Raw genomic sequence first — 26,377 nt, 5'->3', positions numbered from 1 at the left:
AATGCTGTTTTATGTTGTGTAACCTGGGGACAATTTAGAAGACAATTTTGTACTTAGAAAAATCATGGTTTATGCAGAAAAGGAGAACCACGGATAATGAATTGTCTACATCTGAAAATACCACACTAGATCTGAAACACATGTCCTACCACATTGTCTTATGATTTCAAAAGCAGAGGAAGGAAGAGAGATTATTAAATTTAATTTCACTCCCTCATATCACTTTAAAACAGATGTTTAAAACCAAAAACTTATCCCTTCTTTCCAGTGTTTATTCTTACATATTTTAGTACCAATGTTTTGTAATTCAAGAACAAACAGTGGCCTTTATTCATCATGCAGCTAAGAAAGAACTATTGTCATTTTCTTCATGCAAGCCTCGGGTTAACTGTAAAAGAAAGTAAGATAATAAAATAAAATATAAACAAAACACAAACAAAACACAACTATGCTGTGAGAAGCATGGGTTGTATGTGTGTACATGTATGTGTGCAGGTGTGGCTGCCTGGCTCCAGGGGAAGCAGATCCCTGAGGTTTACCTTCCCTAATAATTTTCTGCCTTCAATTCTACACATTCAAGTGCCAGTATTTCCTAGGAGATATGGGTTTACTGAGGTGTGAATTATACTTTTAAGAATCTGGGAGTCATCTGCTCTACTTGTAAACCTGATCAAATCACAGTTATTTCTTGCACAGTTTAGGTGGTTGTAAGCTAAAGGAAAACTTTTCAAAGTTTTCAGACTTTTGATGTTTTGTGCAAATGAGTCAATTGTCTTCACATTCCTACAAAACTGGAAAGGCAAAATTATGGCAATACTGATATAGGAGTATGAAGCCAAACAGCCCTAACTGGAGTACTGGAGCCTTAATCACCACATCACCAATAGATTGCTGCAGTTCTACATTTCTAACTTTGAGATGAAAAAAGCAGAAAACAACTGGTTTTCAATGCAACGTTTTGCATATTTCATCCAATTTCATAATTATCAACAATACCAATTTTTCTTCCAAGTGATTTATAAATTCTGACTAATTTGTTCTCACAATTGTCACAACAATCTGGATTTTACTCTCTCAGACTAAAAAAATATCACTGAAGACAAGGAAACAGTCAGTCAAATATTAATTGAAGGGTTCATTTCCTCTGTGAAGTCAGTCTCAAAATGGTATTAGATTACATCTGGAAAGGCACTTGTTCACTTGCTCATTTTCTATGAATCTGGTTTCTCTGGAATCTTATTGCTAGAGGAGAGAAAATGAAAAGAAAAAAAGAAGCTTTCCATTGTTAATATAGCTGGGTTTATAAGCTTACTTCAGCTTCATTCCCACCCTTTCCAGTTAAAGTTTTGCTTTGCATATATTGAGGTGGAAATGTTTATAGAAATGATCTTTTCTTAAAATGTACAGTTATCCTCTCAAGTATGGCATGTGTAAGTATTATCCAGAACTTTTCATTCAGGCAAGTGCAAAATAGCTGCTCTTTTGTTCTCTGAGGCATCAAAGAAAAGAAAGATGAAGGGAGTGAACGAGAAAATGGAGTCATGCTCAGCCCAAGCCCTTACTGCTCATCAGACCTCACAAAGCTGTCCAAGGTTACCTTCTCCTTCACTGCCAGGGACACCTGGGCTGTACATCTCGGAGGCAGAGTACATCTCCCCCTTTGCTCTGTCCTGCAATGGCACAACTCTGCAACCCCCTGAAAGGAGGTTGTAGTGAGGTGGGTGCTGGTCTCTTCTACCACACCTGCAGTGAGAGGACTAGAGGAAATGGCCTCAAGCTGAGACAGCGGAGATTCAGATTAGATATTGGAAAAATCTTTTTCACTGTTGGGGTGGTCAGGCATTGGAATAAGTTGCCCGTGCAGGTGGTGGAGTCACCATCCCTGGAGGTGTTCAGGAGGTGCCTGGGTCTGGCACTGGGTGATGGTTTAGGGGTCACAGGGGTAGTGCTGGTTTGACAGCTGGACTTGATGATTTGAAAGGTCTCTTCCAATCAGCGTTGATGATTGTATGACTGCAGTGTCACACGCTCCAGTTACATCTGGCTCTCACAGGTGAGCCTGCTGATGGAGTGGGACTACTAATGGAGAAGATACTCTTTGTAAGCATGGCTGGTAACAGTGGACATGAAGTGTGGTACCAGCCCCCAAAGGTCTTATCCTTTGGTAACAGGTCAGCCTAACTGCCTTTGATTACTAAAGACTCATGGAAATGTAATGCAACCTACAATGAAGATACTGGAAGTCTCAGAGAGCTGGTTGCTTGTAGTGCTGTTCTGAAACCCCAGAGAGAAGTACTTTTTCCTCTGCCCTGTGTGTGGTATGAATTAACTCTGTGAGTAGAGTTCCACACAAAAATAAGTATTTAAAAGCTTTTTTACTTGTCAGATGCTTTCCAAAATGTGAAATATCTTCTGTGTGCTTATCCATGTGAATGCAATGGGATGTTTAGCGATGCAATTTCCATTTTGCTTTAATGCTCATTTAATAATCACAAAAGCTTTACTTTTTAGCATTTGCCACTTGCTTGAATTCAAATATTAAATGTTAGTGAGGTTTTAATCTGAAAAAAAATTATAAAAGCAGTTCTAGTTTAATTTTCCTCCAACCTTGTGTTCACCTTGCACCTATCACACACGGAAGCCCGAAACATTATTAGTAGCTATGATTTGTGAAAAGCTTATCTCTAAAGAACATTACATGAACTCCAAAAATGTAACTTCCTATTTTCCACAGGACAAAGACTTATACCCATTCACTGGGGCAACAGATGGAGATGGCTATTAAATAGCAATGTTTCAAAGTTTTATAAACTGCCTGTAAAAGATTCAAAGCAGCTAAAATTTTTAATGCTTATAGGAGATGTTCAGGACGTTTAAAATGGAAGGTGCAATTTAATCAACGACATGCTAATACAAATTAATGGTTTTCAACCCTCTTTCCTGAAAAATGAGATATTCTTTAAAAATTCACTGAATTCTCCAGCACCTGCCACCTCTGAGACATTGTAGGTTATTGTCAAAAGATGACCGGAATACAGAGCCACTAAATATTTCATCTTAATGATAATGTATGCTGCAGAAGGTTTGAACTTTATATTGAGATTTGAATTGACTTTTGATAAAAGACATACTGGATTCTCTCCCTTTTTCTTTGCACATTAACTTTCTGTGAGGAGATGGGGTGAAAGCTAGCATTCAAACTCAGACTTTTCTCTACTTATTGCTAGTAAAATGGGTATATCAGGGGATTTATTTGTTTTTGTTGTAATTTTTAAAAGTTGTCTGGATTGAGTTAAGCTAATTAGATGTGTTTTTAAAGAGATGGATGGAATAAATGTCAAAAGTGTTGCAAGTCAGTTGTTAAAGTGAAGTATGCCCTACTATGTTGAAGTCAAAGGTAATTTTACCACCCCTAACACTTTGAAAATTTTATGCTGTACTCAGCCATGCACCCAGCTGTGTCCTACCCAACTTTGTGCATTTATTAGTCATAGGATCAGCATTAAACACCAGTGACATAAGAGCCAAATGTCTAGCATAGTCAAATGGTCTGTAGTTCACTACAGTTCAAAATATATTTCCTAATTCTCATGACTGAGTACAAACACAAAACCAGGTATTTCCTGCATGTCTAGAGTTGTTTTTTCTTTTCTTTATTTTTCAAGGAGTTTCAGAAAAAAAAGTTCAAGCTTAACAAGGGCAAGTCTCACCAAGTTCTCTTTCAAGAGCATTTTACAGTCAGAATGCCATTGTCCAAAGTTGCTTCTGCATATGAAACAGCAATTAATTTTTGTGCATTAGGAAAAAAAATGAAGGTAATCTTTAGGGCTGTAGACATGTTTCGTGATACATTTAATTTTTCCCCCTTTATTGTGCACTTTCTGTTGTTGAATTTAAGCCTTACAAATATAAAAAGTGCTATGCATACTTTTTTTTTCAGTGTGTAAACTTTTTTCAGAATGTCCTGTTTAATCTTACAATGTAGCAATAATAACTTTAGACTCACATAGTTCTTTTTCAGAAGGATTCCCAGGAAAATAGCTATGATTTGTATTTGCTCTTGAACTTTGTTTTAAGGAATAAGACCCTGCATTTGCCCCAAATAAGATGGTTAATTATGAGTGTTCTAAAACATAACTATTTTCAGGAATTTACCTAGTGACTGATTTATAACTTAGCAGAATGGAAAAATTATACTGGTTTGTTGTATTACTGCAAGGTCTAAATGTTGATAATTACTTTTTAACTCCTTGAACAGGCTGGTATAGATCTTCTTGTAAGACTGGCTCTGTTTGAAACAAAGAAATTAGTTCAGAGTTTAAAGAAATGGCAATCCAACCATTTGTATTCTCCATCTCAAACCTGCATCTTTTCAGAAAGCAGAATATGCTTTATTGCCACTTCCTTTGGTTACCCACATCGGGTTTGCAGCAGAGAAACAGGATGAGATGGTTGTCACTTTTTGTGTCTTAACTATAGAAATATGGACCATCATGCAGTCACATACATGCAAGAATCCATGAGAGGAAAATGCATTCAACATCTCAGAAGCTTGGGCCTTGTGATACAGATAAAATTTGGGCTTTAATCCCACCTTCATTAAAGCAGATGTCTAATTTTTTGCTGTCTGGAGTGGTACAAGATGGTGCAGAAAGAGGAAGTTTGTGACTGAAGGATGATTTGAAGGTCCTTGAGAGGTAAACAGAAAGTCCCAATTATGGAAAAAGAGGAGAAATGGGAAAAAAGAACCCAAACAAACAAACTCAGAAAGTACAAAATGCTGTTTTCTTTGCAATACTTAACTGAATGAAGCTTGGAAGCTACAAATTTACTTGATCAAGACAGGAAAAAAGGAATGGAGAGGATGTCATAGCCACAAGCTTCAGCAGATCAGTAGATGTGCAGCTGCTGCAATTAAGCTCTTTAAGGGGCATGTGTTAAGTTGTAAAAGTTTGAAGTCAGAAATGTTTATTTTGCACACTCGTTCATTGTGCTGGGCGATGAACGTATATAGCACTATGCAAACAAGTGCATTTTCTCTGTTTATCCCAAACATTGACATGAGTACTGCAGGTGTTGAATTCCTTCACTGCTCAGAGTCTTTGGGAACAGGGAGTGAGGGTCCTGCCTGTTCTCTGAGTACTCAAAATGGAGTATTTCTTGCTGTTACTAGCACAGGGACAGAGGCTACTGGGCTGTTTTCATGCATCATAGTCTATTACTTGGATATATACATATATTCAAATTGTTTTAATAACTGTAATCACTTCTGAAATTAATATAAAGCATTAAAGAATTCATTTGAAGCATTATTGTATAGGTTTTTTTGTTCAAGTCTAAGCAGTAGAGAGGAGATGGAGGAGGAAGGTACCATCAAGGTTAAAGTCAAAGCTTCATTAAATGAACAAATCCTGATGTTCCAGATATTACTCAGATGTTTCATTATAACCATTGACAGAAGTCCCATTGCTTTTCTCAGGGTCATTTGTGAGTTTGAAAGTACAGAAATGAAGCATAAAGTATCAGGATGAAAAATGTGAGAGGAAGAAATAGCAGTCCCTTCTTTCAGCCTTCTGGCAAATACATAGTTTCTGTTGGATATATTGAGCACGGAGCAAAAGTGTCTCATGAGAACTTTGTGCAAGGAAATCCACCGTGTCAGTCACTTAAAGTAAAAAAGAAACATGTCATCACTCCAAGTGGTATTGATTAAAACAATAAGGATTTCCTGGTGCCAACAGTTGAAACAACTGTGTGAAAAGTAGTGAAGAGGTATTACCATATTGTTGCAGCTTTCTCAGGAAAATTCCAAATAAACTGAAGGATTCCTGTCAATATTTGTATAAGGAAACATGCTGCTCCCTGATTTGGAAGCACTTCACACACATGCATATGCACACACACACCCTACTGCATGCAAAATTCTAGTGAAACTTTATACTTTATTACAAGCACAAAAAAAAAAACGGACACAGAGTTTGGTGCACTCTTTCTCATGCTAATATTTACAACATCGATCTCTTATTGTTGGTATTTGATGATATTTCTCCCAGCTCTGGTCAATGGAAGGCACAGCTGCTGAATCCCCATATTGTGCAGGCAGTGTGCCTTTGTGTTCTGCAGCTGGGGAGTTCTCATGTCCACAATAGCCAATCTGAGCACACTAAATTAGGAAAGATTATTGTTTCATTTATTGACTACACAAGTTTAAAACAGCCAGTATATAGTTTGTTTCATGTTTTATTTGTTAAGGTCATTTTCACCAAAAGCTGGGCACATGGACACAACTATAGGGCAGCTGTACTTCCAGCCATCTCAGTAGGAACAAAATTCCAAACATTATTGAAATGAAATTGGATGGTTAGTTTCTTTCATGTGACACAGCCTCCCACCTGCTTTCTCCCAGCCATCCATTTGTGAAGACTTGCTGCAGCTTTTTTTCATCCTTTTGCACCAAGTTCCTTCCCGACAAAATGTTTATCCTACAGTACAGTTCATTTTAATCAAAGCTGGGTTTACAGTGGAAGGCAAGACAAGTGAGTTCAATTTTTGAGCTCAGTTCTCCAAATGTTTCTTTCACTGAATGGTCTTTAGAAAACGGAAGGCAGTAATTTTAGCTGGAAGTAAATATCGCTTCTGTGTAACAAAAAAAGGGAGGGGAGAAGTGGCAGAAAAATCTATTTAACACTTTAGGATATAATAGTATTCAAATAATATATTTTTCTGCCATTTATTCATTTGTGAAGAAACTCAGTGAATAGTAATAGCTGCTGTCAAATATATTTATATTTAAGAGGGTCTTTATGTAAAATAATTTTTTTTTTTTTTATCAGGAGTGATTTTTCTCCAGGAGAAGGCTGCCATCTCCTAGCAACCAATATGGCTATCTTTTTTTAACAGACGCTGCAATAACAATGGGTGCCTAACCTTTATATGGAAGTATTTGCACATGTACAATCAGGCCACTTACAAATTCAAACCGAGTTGTTAAAGCGCTCCAAGGGAGACTCTGGTTACCACTTTATCTTCTATGCATCTCATCTATCCAGGACTTTATAATGGCAACGATTTTAGCTGTAGTTGAGTACCTCCCAGAGATCTCCAGAACTAAATCTGGAAATGACTCACACCTTCACTTCCCTCTCTCTTCTCTCGCAGGAAAGGAAGGGGCTCATTTCATCCTTTAGGTATTATTTTCTCTGTCTTTCTGATTGTGTCACTCAATTTTCAAAGCTGTAGCATCACTTAAACTTGCTAGGTGAAGAATTCTTTTAATTTTAGTGATGTAAACAGTAGAGCACAATGACCTATATCTGCAAGCAGATAATTAATTTTGAAGGTACATAGCTGTAAATTAAGTACCTCTGACTAAGGGTAGGCTCTTCCACTTTCTCCACTTGTCTGGTTTTGAACAGTGCAGACTTAGATTTGGACAAAGGGAAAATCTGGCAAACTATAGCATGCCCAGGTTCATTTCAGTGATTCACACGTGCATGCCTGCCTGAAGACTGTTCTGGATCATGAACACCACATAAAGCCTGGATAACACGTAAAGTGTGTGTGGTACCCAGGTAATGTGAGCTCTAGCTTCCAGGAATTCAGAACTCTCCAGCTACTGCTCAAAGGCTGTTCTGTAAAATGTTTCAGTAAGAGGCCTTCCAAATTTCCGCTTCTTTGCAGAAATAGAAACAACCATTGGCTGGGAAAGAGGAAGGAGCAGACTGAATGAAGCTTTGGGACATGTACCTGATACATGGCCTCTGCTCCAGCTCGTAGGGCTGTTAATATCTTTTTAGTACCTTGTACCATCCTTGAACAAAAGACAGGAATATTGTTGTCAGGAAGCAGGCTGCTGGTGATAGGAGCAAATGAAACAAGAAGCCATGTCTTTCCCATCAACAGCATGCCCACACCGATAATTTCTTATCTATAAACCACAATGGGTAAACCAGATCCAAATCAGAAAGAAAATGAGGAACAATTACAAGTAAATTAAATAAACTTTCCCCTAAAAGCTCTTCTATAAATGAAATACAACTAAACATTGAACTTCAATGTCTCCATGCCAAACCTGTAGCTCAGTCCCCTGCTTAGTAAATTTACAGGAAGCTGACAAATCCCCAGGTGTGGTGATAAAGAGACTCTTCATTAAGCTTTAGCATCTTTCTCTGATCCTTCTCCATTCTTCCATCAATTCCATTCAAAGTGATGCTTAAGATTTTTCAAAGCAGCCTTCTGGATCCTTCCTTTAAGTCAGAATATAGAGTTTCTCTTTCTCATTTTTACTATCTGAGTGCTGGCATTTCCAAGCTGATTTAGTGTGTTCTCTGCTTTTGCAACACATTTTATGTTTTCCATTACTGATGCTCTCTCCACTAATAAATAAGACTATTGTGCTTGTTTATCTACAACCTTGGGATCACAGTTTTGATATTTTCCTATAACTATATGTATATATATATAGGATATATATATATATATATATATATATCCTTCATCATATATAGATAACTTTCAGCAGAGAGGCTGGGTGCTACCTCCATGGAGTGACTTAAGGGTATATCAACACACATGGGTTTTGGACCCAGCAGTTCTTACTTTCAAAGTACATTTTACTTTTCAAAGTACATTTTAACTTTAGACATTTTTGCATAAATACTGGATGGAAAATATGTGTTGCAGAAAAAGAAAGGGAAAAAAACCTGAAAAATCGTGATGTTGGGGAAGTAAATAGTAGCCAGCATTCTTCGAGAGTCTGATGCGTGTCATTTGAGTGCTTAACCACAAATCTTTAAATTAGTCCTACTAAGAGAATTCATTAATATTAGATGAACTTCATTCACTGCATGAGTTCTAGAATAATAAAACTTGTGAATAATTTGCAGTGGATAATTTACTTCTAAAGTGCATTTGACATATTTAGCCTCTTTTTCTTTTTGTGGAATACCAACCAGTGCCAAGAGGTCTCTGTCTGGTAGGACATGAGATGTGAAAGGACATCCTGGGTAATGGGGAGCAGCTACAACTTCCTGGGGTAACAGCTCTCTGCTGTTGCTGGCAGACATGTTGTATAATTTCTTTTCCAGTTTGATCTTAGAAGTAGTTAAGCTGCTATTTTACTTCTCTGGCAATTAGAAACCTCCTTCTAATTTTCCAGTCTAATATTAACCAAGAATACTTTTTTTTTTTGATCATCCTTGGATGAATGTTGGTTTCTCAGCTTTACCAGCTCTTTGACTTCTCTAGTGTATACTTGTTTCTCAGCATCTGTTTTGTTAGATTAATCAAGACTTATCAAAATCTTCTTTCTATTCCCTGGACCATCCTAGGAACTCTTTTCTTCCATTTAGTCAAATTTCTTACTTTTATTATTGTTCTACTTAATTCAGCTATTTTTTTCTTTTTTCTAACTTCAGAAGACAATCATGAATAGTTAGTAAGTGCTTAATAATCAACAGTCACTGCTGATTTGTATCAAGTATTGGTTTTATTCATAATATTTCTCTAAGCCTTTCTTACAGCTTACTTAAAAACTATTGATTTTACAGTATTCCATGACCTGAATCCAACTCATAATGAAAGGATAGAAAATGTCCGATTGTTTTCTCTTTTGAAGAGAATACTACTTGCTGAATTAACAGATGAGTAAAATGAGATAATTTTAGAACCATTTACAGCCTTTTTTTTTTTCTGGGTCATACCTAGGGTTGTTACACTAGAAATCATCCTGGTTTATTATGAATTTATGATGGGGGATGATTCAAAATATATACAGTCTACCTTCTGTGTCTAGCCTGTCCTATGACAATTAAACCTTTGTTTCAATCCTTCTGCATATTTATGTTACCTGCTATAAAATTGCTAGGCAGCAATGGCTAGATGAATTATTCCTGACTGATTACAATAGTATTTGGTTTTGCTTATAAAATTAACTTCTTTGCCCTGTTACTTGCATGTGTAGCTGCTCTGTAATTAGCTGTTTCCTTTTCAGGCCTCCCAAGTGTCTCTACTTGATTTCAAGTTGAGTGAGTGCATCACCTTGCAATAAATGAGGAGAGCTGCAAAGAGGAAATGTGATTTCTAGTGGTGACTTTGCTGTTGGTAGATTGCAGACCAAGGCATGGTTTGCATTTGGCACATAGGGCTGCAGGACAGGAGAAGATTGTGGTGCTCTGCAAACATATGAAGTAAAGACCTAATGATGACAGAAAACAAGGCGAGAAGAAGTTGTGTGTGGTTCTCTTGCTGTGCAGTATTTCTTGGATCTCTGACTTGTTACTGGTGCTGTCCCAGCTCTTTCTGTAGCTGTTTGCTATAGTTGCTTGCTGAACCAAGTTAGATGTATTTTATCAAAAGGGAAAGATGAGAATTAGGTCTTTTTTTTTTTTTTTTTTTTTTTTTTCTGTTTAATCCAACAAACAAGGTACCAATGATCAAGAAAGGGGAAGATGCAATTTAAAGAAAATTATTTGGCCAGTAAACGCCAAAGGTCAGACTCTGCAGGTGAGAAAATTGCACCCTTTCCTTTCTGAAGGCAGTGGGAGAGCGAATCCTCCTTGCCCGGCTGCGCTGGAGCGTCCCTCCGTCGCTGGCCGATGTACTGAGAGCTCCCCCTCCTGTTTCCTCCTACAGCTAAGGGCTGGCAGATCTCGCACCTCTAACCCACAAATTTCTGCCGTCTTCCATTTTTTTCCGGCAGTATGACATCACAGCGCAGAGTACAATTTTCAGTGCCAGTTAAGTTTCTGCATGGACAAGTTGTAACCTCACCTAAGAGGGTAGGGAGGAGAAGATGCTGCTCAAAACTTCCAGCTACTATTTAGTCCACATACAACCACAATTTTCCCATATTTGATTTTGGGTTTATGACATTATCTTTCCTTTTTCTGTTTTCTAACTGTAAGATGAGAATCACAAAACTTTTTCCAGTGCGGAATTTCACCAAAATAAAGGAGTCAATTTTATTTTTAAAATTTCTCATTAATTTTCGGATGGAAGAAAACCCCCAAATAAAACCAAACAAAAAACTCCCAATGCAAACAAACAAACAATCAAACAAACCCCAAAAAACTGGTTCTTAGACCATCAGATTTAAGAAATTTCCCCAAGTCATATTCAAGAAGGAGAGCCATGGAATCTCATGGAAAAGTAATCAGAGTATAGAGGAGGAGCAAATTGTGGCTATGGGGGAAAGGACACCAAAAAGGATCGAATCCATGCTATTGGAAATTTTCAGTTGTTATCATAGCCACAATATAGAAACTGAATGATATCTTCTGAGATGAAGGTAATGATATAGAATGACACATATTTTGTGGAAAACTGTTCAATTCTGAAAAAAAAGAAACAAATTAATTATATCCACAGCTACCAAAGATGGTCTTTGCTGATGTTATTTAAAGAATGAACAATAACATTTTTCATAAGCCTTTATATTGATACCATATAGGCTCTTAATTCAGTGGAGAAAATGGGTCTTGGTGGGCATCTTCTATAATGACTTGATTTCACTGGATATCTCACAGAAAATCAACTTCAATGTACCTCAGACCTTGCTAAAGGAGAAGAATTTGTAGCAATCGTATCAGTAATTTTTTTATTTCCTTCAAGCAAAAGAGGTGAGTGAACAGAAGACTCTGGAAATAACCTGCTGATGAAAGAAACAGATGCTCATTTCTGTTGAACATTGTTCACTTTTGTGTGAGAAGTGAGGGTTACACTGTTTGAATGCCAATAGAAGAAAAATCAAGATTAAATATCTACAGACATATGTAACACTCATATTACGTGTGGTAAGAGAACACAAGAATTTACAAAAATCCAAAGTGCTTAATCCAATGGAGTAGAATATTGCATCTCTTAGTGACAGACAAAAAGAAACATCAGCAATTTAAAAAAAAATAGTGGCTACGGAGCTACTGGAGTGAATAAGTACAGAGTGCTTATGACAGTTTTATTTATACAGATAGGATAAAGCTCTGAATGGTTAATACAACATTTAGACATTGTCCTTTAAAGCTAAAAGTTGGGTTGTTATAAAAAAAATTCTCTGTCATTTGATATGACATTTCATCATTTCTCCTTTCTTCCCTTTTATATCTTACTTTCTTATGTCCCTTTACCTTTTACTCTTATCCACAAAGATCCCCATTCTTCCCGCTTTTCACTGCTTTCCTGCTCCTCAACATCCTCCCTCCAGGTTTGTTTTCCGAATCAAATCTCACAGTAAACACATTTACTGAAAGAAAATGGAATTGAGGCAGGAGGAAGGAGGCTACAGTCACATAATCTTCCTTCTCTGCATTAGGTACTGAAGAAACTGAATATAAGAATGAATTTCTAAGATATATAACCAGGGTTAGTGATATGTTATGGATTTTCTGTTGTTATTCAAGCATCCTTGCAACCCTTTTTACCCTAATGAAGTTCTTCTAGAAAAATACTGAATTAGTTCCTCATCCTAAGTAACAAGACAACCTTTTCTTGCATGATTTTTTTTCTCAGTGAACTTCTGTGGAACATAATGAAATCTTGAGAAAGATAATTGTTAGTTATGTCTTAGGATTTTAGGCATACATAGACATTTTAAAGAAACGTGTGTGAACAAGAGCATATCCCATTTGTGGGATGGACTTAGTCTTGCTTGCTTGTATGGATTGATGCAGAGAAAAAAAAATAGTCAAAAGGGTTTTTTGGTTTTTTTTGGTTTTTGTTTGTTTGTTTGTTTTGAGTTATGTATTTGTTTTTGTTTTTTATTTTCAAATTTCCAAACCAGCACTGCTTTTCCTGTTCACCTCTGCTGAAAAATCTTCCACAGCCTGGCAAGAGATCGAGGCAGCCTTTGCAAAGCTGTGGGAATAGGTGAATTGCAAGACAAAGGTTTAGTGACACAAGAACTCAGCAGGTTGTAGTCTGAGAGCTGGGACTGGGTGCATGCGAACCAGCACTGATGTCTGGAAGGAAGCAGGGCCTCAGGAAGGATACAGTGAGGCTGGGGCTTGCAAAGCACATTGTGTCTACAGCTGCAATTAAGACATTTCGTTGCTTTAAGATTGTTTTGGTTTTGTCTGCAGAATAAAAGATTATTCATTCTCTTTTTGCTCTAGGACTGATACTTCAGGCTTGATAGTCCATGTGAATTTCTGGCTCCTTCAATGCTGTGAAGTCAATAAAATCTGAAGATGTCAGTGGATCCCAGGTGCGGGGGACCTTAAAGTCTCAGACTCTTAAGAGCGAAGGGTTTGCTTTAAAACCACCTTATTTAAGGATAATTTCACTAGCGAATCACACAGAAAAAAGGTGTTCACATCTTCTGAATTGCCTGGCTTTTAGGTATGTTTCCCAGAGGAAGTGCTAGTACATTAAATGCTACTCTCCTTCTCTTACATAGTTCACCTTTTCCCTACAACTCCAGCACTGCTGGCTCATACACAAAAAGGAGTGTTTCTGGAACCCTCTGCTGCAAGATTGCATAATCACTCATGCAATTTAGTCAGCAGGGACAGGAGAATGGACCTGCTTCACTGCCATTGTATGTAGCATATGCAGAGGAATTATGGCTATGTAATAGCAGCAGCAGCAGCCAATGAAAAATCTACATTTGGATGGCCACTCAAATAGATGAAAGGAGGATTTTTTCCTACTGCTTCATTTTTTCCTACTGCTTCATTACTGCTTCATTCATTTTTTCCTACTGCTTCATTATGTGTTTTATCTGCTGATTGCTATGTACAGGTTACAGATAACTTGGGGCAGAAAACTGTGAGAAGAAAGTAGGAGACTGTGAAGATGGAGGAGAAATATGCTGGAAGGTAACATTGGGAGGATGAGAAAGTGAAAAGGGAAAGAGTGAGATTATCACCCTCCAGATTAATGAGCCGTTCAAGACCTCTTCCTATCAGCCGGGACTAGGACAGGAGAGGGAATGCTCCTACATGTTGTCTGCTTCTTTTGGATACTTAATAATCATCTGTAATATTTGATACAGTATTAGAAATAAACTTTTATGGTTTTAAAAGCCATAACACAGGTGGTGTAACAATGACAGCTCTTTTCAGCTTTGTGGTTTTTAATTTGAGGGAGATGACTAGAAAACTTGACCTTGAGTGTGTTGATACTGACTCTAGTTTCTGAATGCATGTTTATTGATGTGAGTTCCAGTAGGATGGACCAGCCCCATCCGTGTTTCACAGGTTTCATGGTAGCAGAACATACTGATTTAATATTTTCCTTTAGCAAGAGTGCCATCCACTTCCAAAGCCCTTTAAATTTGAAACAAAATATACATATATTTTTCCAATAAATATTTTATATTTGCATTTTTGCTCTTGCAATTAGTCACTCTAAAAGTGCATTTAGTTACTTTAGAAGCATCTCAAGTCACTTTCAGCAATACAGATTAGCAGAGTAATCACTGTGTATTACTTGAACTGCAATTCTTTATATTGAGAGTAAGGAATAACTGTGTTAAGTCCATTCAGTTAATATGTAACTACAGGCTGTGTTTTTTTTACCATAACTATTTTTCTTGTTATATGCAGCTGTAAATCTGGGTAGACACATATGCTTTTATAAATATAAAAATAACCCCTTAAAACCTCTAAATTAAGCATGTTAAATGGAAAATGTTAAGCACTTGTTATATTCCATTTTACTTTCCCAATACAATTCCCAGTGAAATAAAAAAAATGAACAGCTTTATTAATAAATTCCATGGTGTTTCTGTATTATGGGAACAATATATTCTTAAGCACTCCATGCATCTGAAATTTGTCTCGATGTGGCCCATTTATTTTAATTTGGATCTGTCAGCAGAAAAAAAGAAGTAATTAAACTTGTGACTAGCATGGAGAAACATTTTACATCCTAACACTGTAGCTTGATATGCAGTAGTTTCTTTATATTTTTCCAGTTGTCAGATCAAAGTCTCTCAAGTACTGTAACTTAGCCATGCTTTGATTAATTACTTTATACAATGAATTTGCAAATTATATTTCTGAAGTGATTTATGTACTTCTAAACTTCAATCACACACACACTCCACACACTCCCACCCCCCTCCCCACATTTTGTTGTGGGTTGTTGGGTTTTTTGTTTGTTTTTTTTTTTTACTTCCAATCTTTTTCCACTAATTTTGTCAGTCCACAACTTGGAAAAATATTTCTGAAAACTAACTGTTATTATTTTATGCTTAACAAATTGGTGTAAACAGAGGTTTCCAGTAAAGAATTAAACCATACCTGAACAGTGCAATTTAACAGAACTGTATGAATCACTTAAATTGCAGTCACGCACCAGCACAACTAGTCAGGTCTTCAGCCTCAATGCTTTGTACAAATACATGAAATACCTCCCTAAAAATTCCCAGCTGCAGGTTTTGTCTAGGCTGCTGTTTTGTTCAGGATAGGTCTACTGGAATAGCTGAGCTAAGGCAACCTTTAATATACATGTTCAAACCAAACATTTGGTTACTGTAGTTAGACATTTGTAAATAGTATTTGGGGCAGTAATAACTTGCCTGTACCAGTGATGTGCTTGTCTGGGCAAAGTTTAATATTTACATTTGTGTTTCTTTGTACAATCTCACATGGAATACTGCTGTTCATGTTCAGTCCATTCACACTACAAAGTGATATCTAATCTTTGCAGAGGTATTGTGTTTATAGGTATCCATGCCTTCCTGATGACTTGCTCTGACAAGATTCTGAAGGAATGGCATGAGGTTATTTCTCTCATTGCCACTATCTGATAGCCTAAGTTTTGAATGTTTGAACAGGGCACCCATTCACATCCTTTAGTAGTCATTTTAATCTAGATGCTGCTTTGTTTTTCATTCAGATATGAACCAAACAAAGGCCATGTGGGTGGAGGTAAAGGAACAGAGGTAGAGTTCTGATTGCAGATGTGTGATTGGGACACTGTCCCAAATACTCTTGTTACTTTTCACAGCTTCAATATAATTGATTTGTCCATACATGTAAGGAAATGAACACAGTGAAATGGGCTGAAGTCTTACAGATTGGAAGTATTTATTGACTCCCTGGCTTTCTTTTGAAGTATACTAGTATCTCTCCATCAGACAAAAACCTGCTATAAGTTGGGGGATAGTTCTCTTTGTAGATCCCTCATTATTGGAAAAAAATATTATTTGAAAAGATTTCAACAAATTTGGTTACTTGATGTTCCTAGAAAGATTTTGTTCTGAAACACCCACATCATGCCCTAGGACCTGTAACAACTTCCTCAGTAAGTGACATATAACTACTGTGCTGGTGGACAGAAGTGTTGATCTCACAATAGTTTGAACTCCTTGAGCTGGAAAAAAACCCAACACACACAAAAAATATTGTGTTCTAGGGTCACCAGCATGGAGCAGAGGGGAGACACACAGAAAATGCCATGCAATGTGGGTGAAGCCATTTTCCTCTATAAGGGAACAGTCAAGTAACGTATGTGAAAGGAGCTGCAGCACCTGCTCAGAAGTGAGCAACCATTCTCTGGGACAGATGCACTTACCCATATTGATGTAACGCAGGCAGAACAAGCTTTCTGCCCTGAGTAGTGTCTCCAATGACAGCTAGTAGGAGACATGATGTAATAGGCATGCATTTAATCAAATTTAGAGTGATACTTCTCCTTGTATGCCTTCCCTGTCCTACCATGCTTGTGCTTTCCACATTCAATTTTAAATAGACCCATTATTTCTAGGTCTGCTCTTGGACACTGGCACAGACAGGTCTATTTCTCCTTGCCAGAAAACATTTTTCAGAAACATTTTCCTGGTCTTTCTGAAACTGTGATAGTCCAAAATTTTGTAGGAGTTTTAGAAGACTGAAACATTTTTATGACCCCTGTGCAATATAGTTTCCTATTATTTTGACATTTTTGCTACTGAAATGCTAATTTTACCTTAAAAATGAACTTGTAGAATTCATAAGGACGGTACATATATAGGAATACCCTTTACAGACTGCTAAATTTGGTCACTAAAGCATAAGGAGAGGAAATGTAGTTTCTTTAGTGTAAGTATTGCCATTTCCCCATTTAATGCTCCGTTCATAGCACTTGTCAAACTACATTTTAACAGTAATATGGGCTTAGCTTGTGTGCAGCTGCACAGTGTCACTACAAGATAGGGCATAGCGCTGACTCAATTTTTTTAAAAGCAAACACAGCTGACTCAGTCTGAACACACATGGTCATGGAAAGCAGCCTCCATGTGCAGTTTTTTCCCATGATTCACCTGAAGGTTGCAAAAAAATACAGGCCACAAGCTTGTTTATATTGCTAAGTCCTAAATCAAGAAATAAGCATGTCAACAAGCTAAGTGCCAGGTTTACATGAAGTATAGAGTCACGGGAAGGATCCTTAAAAATTGGATGGGTTGATTTTATGTAGGGGCTATTATGAAAATTCTTTCCTTATGAAAAGAAAATTAATGTCTCCATTTCTGTGTTGAGACTTGAGAAACCAGTAGGCCTACCATATTAATAAGGCATTTTAGAACACTTATCATTAGGATATCAATGCCTCTTGTGCATTCAAGCAAAAAATCCAAGTGTGACATTCTTCACACATAGCAAGTATGTCAAAAGACTGCTATCATTGCAGAGTAAATAAAAAAGAGAATACATTCCTGCCAGGACCTTGTGTTTATTAAAGTAGGATAGATTAATCTTGTATTTGTTTTTCACTGTGCTTATAGACATCTGTAATGATCCTTGTAAATAATCTGTTGGAAAACATGAAATGAACTTCCTTATAAATAAAAACTAAAAAGTTAAAAAGTAATTATTTCTTTTTGCATCTGTTATTACCTCTGTGTGAGTAAATTCCTCTCTTGCTTGTTAAATATTGTCAAAGCTTGCTAAATGTATTTTGTTCTCTCATATCAGTACCCTGAATAGCCTGTTAGACATTTCACACTAGTTTACAGTTTAGTACTTCATATAATTTATGTTATCTCCTTTCAGTTGTCCTGTTGCTTCTTAATAAAGGAAACATTTTTAATGAGTGAAGAAACACACCCCACCCGAAAACAAAGGCATTACATTAACCCCCCAAATCTTCATATGTAATTAATAGTGGCATTTGATCTAGAAAAATAAAGGGATAGTGTCAGAAAAAACCCCACTGATATGGCCTATCACATTACAGTAAGGAATTATGATTCCTTCTGTTGACATTGGAACTGTCATTAAGACCTGTATTCAAGGAGTACTTTTGTCCTCAGTTTAACAGTTACAGTCCTCTTCCTGCAACAGAGGTTTTAGCTCAACTTTTACTCATTCAGATTTGTCTCATGACTGTAACATATCTGGTGACAAGCATGTATAAACCTCTGGAGAGTGATTTCTTGATGGTGAGAATGTATTTTGATAATTTTCAGCATCGTAAAATTAAGGTCTTGTATCAATCTTCTCTGAGCTGGAGTGTGTTAACCCCAAATTAGAGCTAGCCATCTTCAGCATACAATAGCAATCTGTTAAATTAATAGATGCTTATCCTCCTCAACAAAATTTTATTTCCTTATCTTCAGACCAGAGTCTGAGGGGATACCTATTGTCCTAGATTATATTTATTTAATTATTTAAAATAAAACTAGATAATATTTCTTTTGAAACATCACCTAGTTGGCACTTTTTTTTTCAGTTAGGCCTTTCACAAGCTTTCCTTCAGCTTTCCTATCATCATTCAAAGGAGAAGTGGCTTCCACACTTCTACCAGCACAACTGTCAAACCTGATGTGTGTGGAAAATCATCTGTCTTTGCATACAAAGACTCTTAATTGGTCGGCATGATGCTTCTAAATGATTCTGTGGTGATTTAGGCAAGCTGAGGATTTGGCTGTTCTTGTCTGTAAGAAGAAAACATATTTAATTCTTGAAAATATGAGCTCACATATATTTACGCTGAACATGTGATTATATAATGAGTTTCCAAAATTCTGGAGAAAGGTTTGTTGGTTGCTCCCCCTATTCCAGCCTTTAGTGCACTTGAATATCAGCAGAAAAAGTCTCAGGCCATGATGGAGGAAGCAACTTATTGGCAAAACAACTCTTCTCTGAAGCACCAGAGAAAATAACACTAGAACATCTGGTTTCTGTTTAGACCGGAAGCCCAGAAAAGTTGCCTTCCACTTAAGTTTGTCACTTAGGATGTGCAAGCATCTATTTTTGTCTGGTTTCCAAAAGAAGTGAAGATGCTGTCACTTTGTAGCCCGCCACTCTGTTCACTCTCATTTTTCTCTTCTTAATGACTTTGGAACCCACTGGCCAGCTTCCAAATCAGACAGAGAGGTAGGTGTATGAAAGATACAGACTTCTCACACGGTTCTTGAAAACAGCAGCCAAGTAGAGAATCTACTTACTGCTCTTAGTGAAGATAAGTGATGGTGCATGAACTCAGACAAAGATCAGAGAACTTTGAATAAGTGTGTAATGAATGGTGTAACTGGGGGGGGGGGGGGCAGCAAGGCAAATCAAAATCTTCCTAGTCATTGTTTATAACTTATTTTAGAGATCAAGAGACTTACACATGATGTTACTTATAGCTGACAGGATGATCCTATGACATCTGATAAGGCACAAACACTGACTCAAGTTTTCCCCATAGTTAGGAGGTATAAATGTCTTTTTGCTACATGGACTACCCACGATACAACAAGTGTATATATAAAAATTCATTTATTCTAATTCAGCTAAAACAGAAAAGAACTACATATGCTGGAAATTAGGATTTTGGGGTTTGGAGTCACATTTGGTCAATAGGTAAATGTGGCTCAAAATCAAAGGGGTTCCATCCATTTGAGTATATAACCTTGCTGTATGATCTGAGGTTTGGCTTCCATTTCCTCACTCATATTAGGATTTTCTCTCTCTTTTTAATGAAAATTTCAATTTCTGGGCAAATCTGTGGGCAAGGCACCTATTTCTTTTCTCTGTTTTTGAGTCCTGTTTCCCTACACCTTATTCTGCAGTTTTGTGCATTTAAGCATTCCTTACCTTACTGTCCCTGCCTTTTTATTACTTCCATACATTGTTCTCTCTGTTGCTCTGCTACATTATTTATGAGACAACACACTAGACTAGGACAAAGGAAAAACAACTTTTTCTGAGGGTTTTGCTTTTATCTTTTAGTTTTTTTAAACCTGCATGGTTCTCTGACCTGACTCAGTGTTCCCAGCTGAAGGGACAGGCTGGGGGCAACTTTACAGTAGGGAAGTAAAGAGACATTTAAGTCTACCTTACCTCTGGGTGGGATGTAGCCACAGTGTTAGAGGAGGACACTGAGCAATGTGTGCCTACACTTGTTGAATTTACTGAGAAATTCACTGTGAAATTTATCCTCTCCTATGGTGGACAATCTTAATCTGGCCTTTATTGGTACAAATGCCTCAGATTTGGAATATGTTTATACAAAAGGGAGCAAACTGATTGCTCAGAAGATAGTTGCAATTATTTTCTCCACTATCTATTAGTTTTTAAGCTCCTCCATATTATCTATTTTGGTGTTCACGATTAAAAATAAAAAATGGGAGCAATGAGTAAAATTTCCTGTATGTATGGATTTCCTGTGTTCTCCTGTGTATGGATAATGAATACCTGCTTTGAAGAAAGACCTTTACATTCAGATCCTCTCCCCTCTGTAAAACACTCCCCATGGCACACTATTATGTTAAACCAATAAAGAGGAAAATGGTATTCCATGCACATGTGAGCTAATAACAACTGGCATGCAGAACATAAACACCACAGTAGGTCACACTAAGGCAGACTGGCAAGCTGCTGTGTTAGCTAAGTTTCCAAATGCCTGAAGATAATTGCCCCAGTATATCCATGCAAAACTTACAAAGAAAAAAATAAGATTATCCCAAGCATGAAACTAGCTGGAAAATTACTCAGCAGTGTTATTGAAAACTCATTTTACTTGCTGTGATATTTAGCTAATATGATTAGCGACATTAAAATGGAGACTTCTGCTATAGTTTGGAAATAAACTCCAACCTACCTATCACAGTGGGAAATTTATTTTGTTCTGTAACATATCAGCATTTTCTGCTTGCATGAAATCTCTTAGACATCCACCTCTGCCTCCTTAGATCACTAGTGTCAATTCAGTACTCATTCATGAGTAATATATAGTTCAGAACCTCTACACTCAGTGAGAATGGTAAGAACAGTAAGAGAAGCATTATTTCAATAATTAATTGCATGGAGCAAAGGTGAAAATCTTTTAAAAAATGATTTACAAGAGATTTGCATGCACAAAATATTATTTTCATGCTGAGATCATTTCACGCTTTTGCATAGGTGAAGTCTATTTTATTTATATGAACATATAAGAAATTGAAATGCTGATGTCCGCATTTAGTAAAATTTAAAAACAGTTTTTCCTTTCTTGAAGTATTTCCTTACACTTCTGACCTCACTGACCATACCATCTTCCTGCTTAATTTGGTAATTACACCTTCCTCTTTCTTACAAAGCCTATAATAATTTCAATGTTTAAAATTAAATAATATCATGTAACTATAGCACATGGGGTCCATGGCTGTAACAAAGACCTCATGTGATGAGGCCTTTAAAAGAAAGCACAGAACTAGAAATTAGTTTTCCCTTTCATGGTTTCTCAAGAGAACACATTGTAAGGCAGGTGATAACAGATAATACACACTTATGGGTGGACTGCAAGAGGAGATATCAAATAAGGCAGATATGTATAGAGATCAGAGTGTCTCTGAATGAGGCACTGTCCACTTTGATAATTTAAACACTGTAGCATCTACTAACTTGAAGATCGAGGAGTTAAAACACCTTTTTGTAAAAGTGTATTTGAAATCAACCATATAACAGGTGAAATTAATTTAGTTCACAGAATGCAGAAACTTTTCAAGACTGTTGGTATATTTGCCAGAAATCTAAGGAGTGATAAGGAACAGTTCAATTAAGGCACCCAAAGACTTGAGTGGGAAGGAGGTATACAGGCTTCTTGTATCAAAGAATGGAGAAAATTAGTCATCTTGGCATAGAGGGAGGAAGCTACCTTGGTTAGAAAATGGGTTTAATTCTGCCTAGGTCTAACCAGTTGGAAGCCTGGGGATATGTATCAAGTCCCACTCATTGTTTTTCTCACTTACAGTTTCTAGAGATGCTCCTCTTCATCTGCAGTTTGCAGCCCAGAATTTGTGCTCTGTCTGGGAGAGAGGAACACATGGCATTTTAGAAAGGAGTGGCTCATTTGGCACTATTGTTTTTAAGAGAGCCTTGATATCTCCCTATATGCCTGTGTGTATATACACACATATCATTTGGCATTTGGTTCTAGAGACCACAGTTCAGATCTTCTCATGCAAACCAAGAGACTCCCTGAGGTCATCCTCTCCCATGCCCTTCACAAAGCAGGCTGTGTTAGGTCAGGTTGCTGGGAGACTTGGCCAGTAAACTTTTTAGTATCTCCAAAGATGGTGGTTCAACAGCCTTTCTGGGCAGCCTGCTCAGGTGCCCCGTCATGTCCATGGTACACTTTCCCCCTCTATGTCTAAAGAGAGTTTCCTCTTTTCTGAAGTGTGACCATCATTTCTCATGCCATCACTGCATGAGATCTTCAGTACTCTTCCTCTGGCAAGAGCATGGCTCTGTTATCTCTGCATCTTTATATTTGGCAGCTGCAGAGAGCAGTAAATTTTCCCCTTCACCTTCTCCTCTTAAGGCTGAACAAACCCAGTTCTTTTGGCTTCTCCTCATATGCCACGTACTCATCTTGCCAGCTATCCTCTGGACTTGCTCCAGTCTTTCAAAGTCTTTCTTGCAGAGGGATGCCTCCAGCTGGAAAGTGCAAATGCAGCCTCACAAGTGCCAAATAAAGTGGAATAACCGCTTTTGATCTGCTGGCTACAATTAACTATTGTGCGCAGTGGCACTGCTTCAACAGCATTGATTTGAGACTATACTTATTTTGAATAATCTGTATCCTGGTGGTTATAGCATTCTCTGGGGGACATGATAGTTGTGGGTTTGCATTGATTCAATAAGGGAGTCATCTGAAGCTCTTTTCTACATCCTGACTGAACATTACAATCATTAGGTTTTATATTAAAGGGTAGCAGTACACTTGGTGTGGTTCCTGATGATGACTGTGGATGCTAGGTATGCTCCAAGAATTCTTATTGTGTCATGATGTCAAAATAGGTGGAAAAACACCTGTTATATTTCTACTGATCTGGTTTAGGTAAAGGAAATGTATTTTTTGGCTTAGTACTGCAAAAGCGGAGATACCTCTGTGCATTCCGGACTACTACAAAAGTCCGTGGATTTACCAAAGGAGTCTAAGTGGCTCCAGGATTGGGCAGCATCTTAAAAATATTTTCAGAATAATATGTCTTTTTAATGTATGCCTAAATTCTGCTTAAATCTTTTCCTTGAGCTATCTCTGGTTGCTTTCATCTTGCACTGCCCTCAGGGATATCTCAAAACGCATTTCATACATACGCACAAGCTTCCCCCAAACAGGGCAAGAGTCTGAAGACTGACTCTATCAAATAGTCAATGCATGCAAAAGGACAAGTATGAAAAATACAGTATTTGATGTGCCTTAAGGCTTCCCAACATCTTAGGTCACTAGACAGCATCTTTCCAAGTGCTTCTTGATATTAAGCTCACCATCAATTTTTTAATATATTGAGCCCTCCCCTCAGCCTGTTTCTGACTGGGTCTCTCCGTTCCACATGGAGCAGATGTACTTGTACCTACTGAAGCAATGTGCTGTTGCCAGTGAGTTGCAGGAGAAAAAAATGGATCTAACCTCCATCTTAATATTCCCAATTTTGCAATCCCCTTCCTTCAAAGCAGGGATGGTCCTATGCTGACACATGCAGAGCCCAAGGCAGGGTTAAAAGTGATGGCAGTGGTGCCTTGGGCACATGTTGCTGTGGCTGGGGAACCTGCTGAGCCTTGGCAAGCTGAACCATTCACAGAACAGGTGCTTAGAGGGCCAGTTGTGCCAAGGGCTCTGAGCTACTTAGGCTGGCCACACTGCTATGCCATTTAATGTGAGGTCAAACAACCTCATTCAGAATGGACCAGGAGTTTAGCAGTTCCACAGTCTCGCTCTCAGTCAAACTCTCTCATGAGTATGGTTGATTTTCCTTTGGAATAAACCAGGTTTGAATTCAGTCACATATTTTTTATTTACCTAAGACTTTATCAATGTTATCAGCTTCAAACTAATGCATGTTTTTGTATGAAACTGCATACAATTTAGTCCTTTATCTCTGCTCTAAGGAAAGTACTGACTAAACAGAAACACTGGACAAGAGTACATGAGACTCCGGTTGCTTATTTGTTGCATTTGTATGTTACTGTCTGGGAAGATTTGAAGGGTGGACCTCCTCTTATCCCTCTGCTTCAAGTACAGGCAGGAAAGTGCTTCAGCAGTAAGTCACGTTTCTCTTGTTTACTCTCATCAAGACCTTTGTGTTGCGTAATTCTTTTGTTTTCCACTGTTGTAATCTCTGATGCACATGGATCCCGGACAATGTAGATGACCCGTGTGGGATGCATGAGGTTCCCTGTCAAGATATTGTTGTTCCTCGCTGGCTGGCATCCAGGTTTAGTACTAAGCTGAAAAAAAAAAGAAAAAAAAAAAAGAACAATGGAGATAAATTTAGATGCTGTTGGGAAAAAGAATCTAGGACACTGTCCATCCCAGCCCTTTGAAGCAACACCCACAAAGCAGTTTCCGGACTTTTTCAGGGATTCCCAGATTTTCACAGCAACTTATGCAACCAAAGCTGACACCACCTGACTAGCATTTGGCTAACCCTTTGCAAACTCCTTCCAAATGCAAGCTAAGAAGCAGAGCTTGGTGTCCTAAGTTAGAGCCTGACTGCATGCACATTGAGCACAACTGGAAACAGCTGCAGCATGGATGCTGGTACAGAGGTACCAAAGCAAATCCATGGCACTGATTTCCTGAAGGCCATTGCCAGCTGTGCTCTGCAAGCAACACTGATCTAGGCCTGATTTTAATTTTGCTAGACAAGCGCCTACACTAAGACAGAAATTCCTTCTACTAGATCATCTAAAATACTTAGTCACTGACTTTGTACACCTATTTATTATTTTGATTAATAATTTAATTACATGACCGTATTTCAAGGGCCCCATTGAGGTATTACTAGCTAAACTGATCACTTATTCCAACTCTATAATATTGTTGTTTCTATGTAGATGTGATGTTTAATTGTTTAAAAGGAGTAGGACATGGTATGTGCCCTAAGCAAGTTCCTCAAGTCAAATTCTGGGGTCTGGGGAAGGCTTTGCTCCTTCTACACCTTGGGGTCTGTTTTTTTCTTGAATGGCTTCTTTTTCTTTCCCTATGTTTTGAAGATTCACATTCAGTTATTGATGAAATGTTTTTCAGTGTAATTTGCATTTACACAGCAGTTTGTATCCAAAAGAATGCCCTGCCAATTTTGATCTTGTGACAGGGGTAGCCCAATGTAATGTTTACCAGCGCAGTGCAAGAACTTTCATTTCATTTTTAAAGCTGAAAAATGTTGCAAAATGTTGCTTTGGGTCACATCTTGTAAATTTTTGTCTCATTAGTTAAGTTGCTTTTTGATAAAATAAAATAATTTTCTACAAAATAAAATAGCTTTCACTTTAATGTCATGCAATTGAAATATTTATGTTTTAAATTTCAAACTATATTTTGGTAAAAAGTTCTTTTTGAGATTTTTGAAGTGAAATCCCTATGTTTCATGTAAAATAAACCAAATACAGCTACAACTTATTTTATTTTTCATTTCATCACAAGCATGTAAAAATGAATTATAAATAGGTCATAAATTCTGATTTAACCAGATATAACAAAAAACCCTCTACAAACCTACTCTCTCCAGTCCAGTCATAATTTGTTTGTTAATACACACTTTGTCTATGGGCAAAAGCTTTGAATTTGCATGATAGGATTTAATTTTTGAAGGCAGGTCATGTTTTTCTATCTCTCTCATTATGATATCAAACCATATCACAAAACTTTTTTCCATCATTTAATGTAAAGATATCGGGGTGGAGACTTAAAGTGAGGAGTTTGAATGGCATTGGACTTGGAAAATGAGCAAATAATCAGAAGGATTTTAGCTGGAGTTCCAAGCTGGAAAGTTTGTATTTCAGCATACACCAGTCTTCAAGGATTTCAACAGTACCATGAGATTCTCGAAATTATTTGATACATAATTTGGTGAAATTTGAAAGCTTTTCCTGTGCAGATGTTTTGATTATCTGACTATAATAACTCTTTGACCTTAACCTAAGTAAATAGGTATTGTATGTTTCTAATCAGTGTGTGCTTATGTTGTTTCCATTTTATTTTT

The 26,377-nt window shown here is 37.4% G+C and overlaps 1 long non-coding RNA gene across 1 annotated transcript; it reads left to right on the top strand.

Annotated features, from left to right (window-relative positions):
• The first annotated feature begins 2,161 nt into the window (after positions 1 to 2,161).
• Positions 2,162 to 14,613, top strand: LOC138118397 (uncharacterized). Its single transcript, XR_011155109.1, has 3 exons — positions 2,162 to 2,333; positions 13,107 to 13,198; positions 13,735 to 14,613. It is a non-coding gene; the product is annotated as an uncharacterized lncRNA (long non-coding RNA).
• Positions 14,614 to 26,377: the final 11,764 nt, after the last annotated feature.

Source organism: Aphelocoma coerulescens, chromosome 1, assembly GCF_041296385.1.
Source record: "Aphelocoma coerulescens isolate FSJ_1873_10779 chromosome 1, UR_Acoe_1.0, whole genome shotgun sequence".
In the NCBI taxonomy this organism is placed as follows: Eukaryota; Metazoa; Chordata; class Aves; order Passeriformes; family Corvidae; genus Aphelocoma; species Aphelocoma coerulescens.
This window is presented reverse-complemented; position numbering and strand designations above follow the sequence as displayed.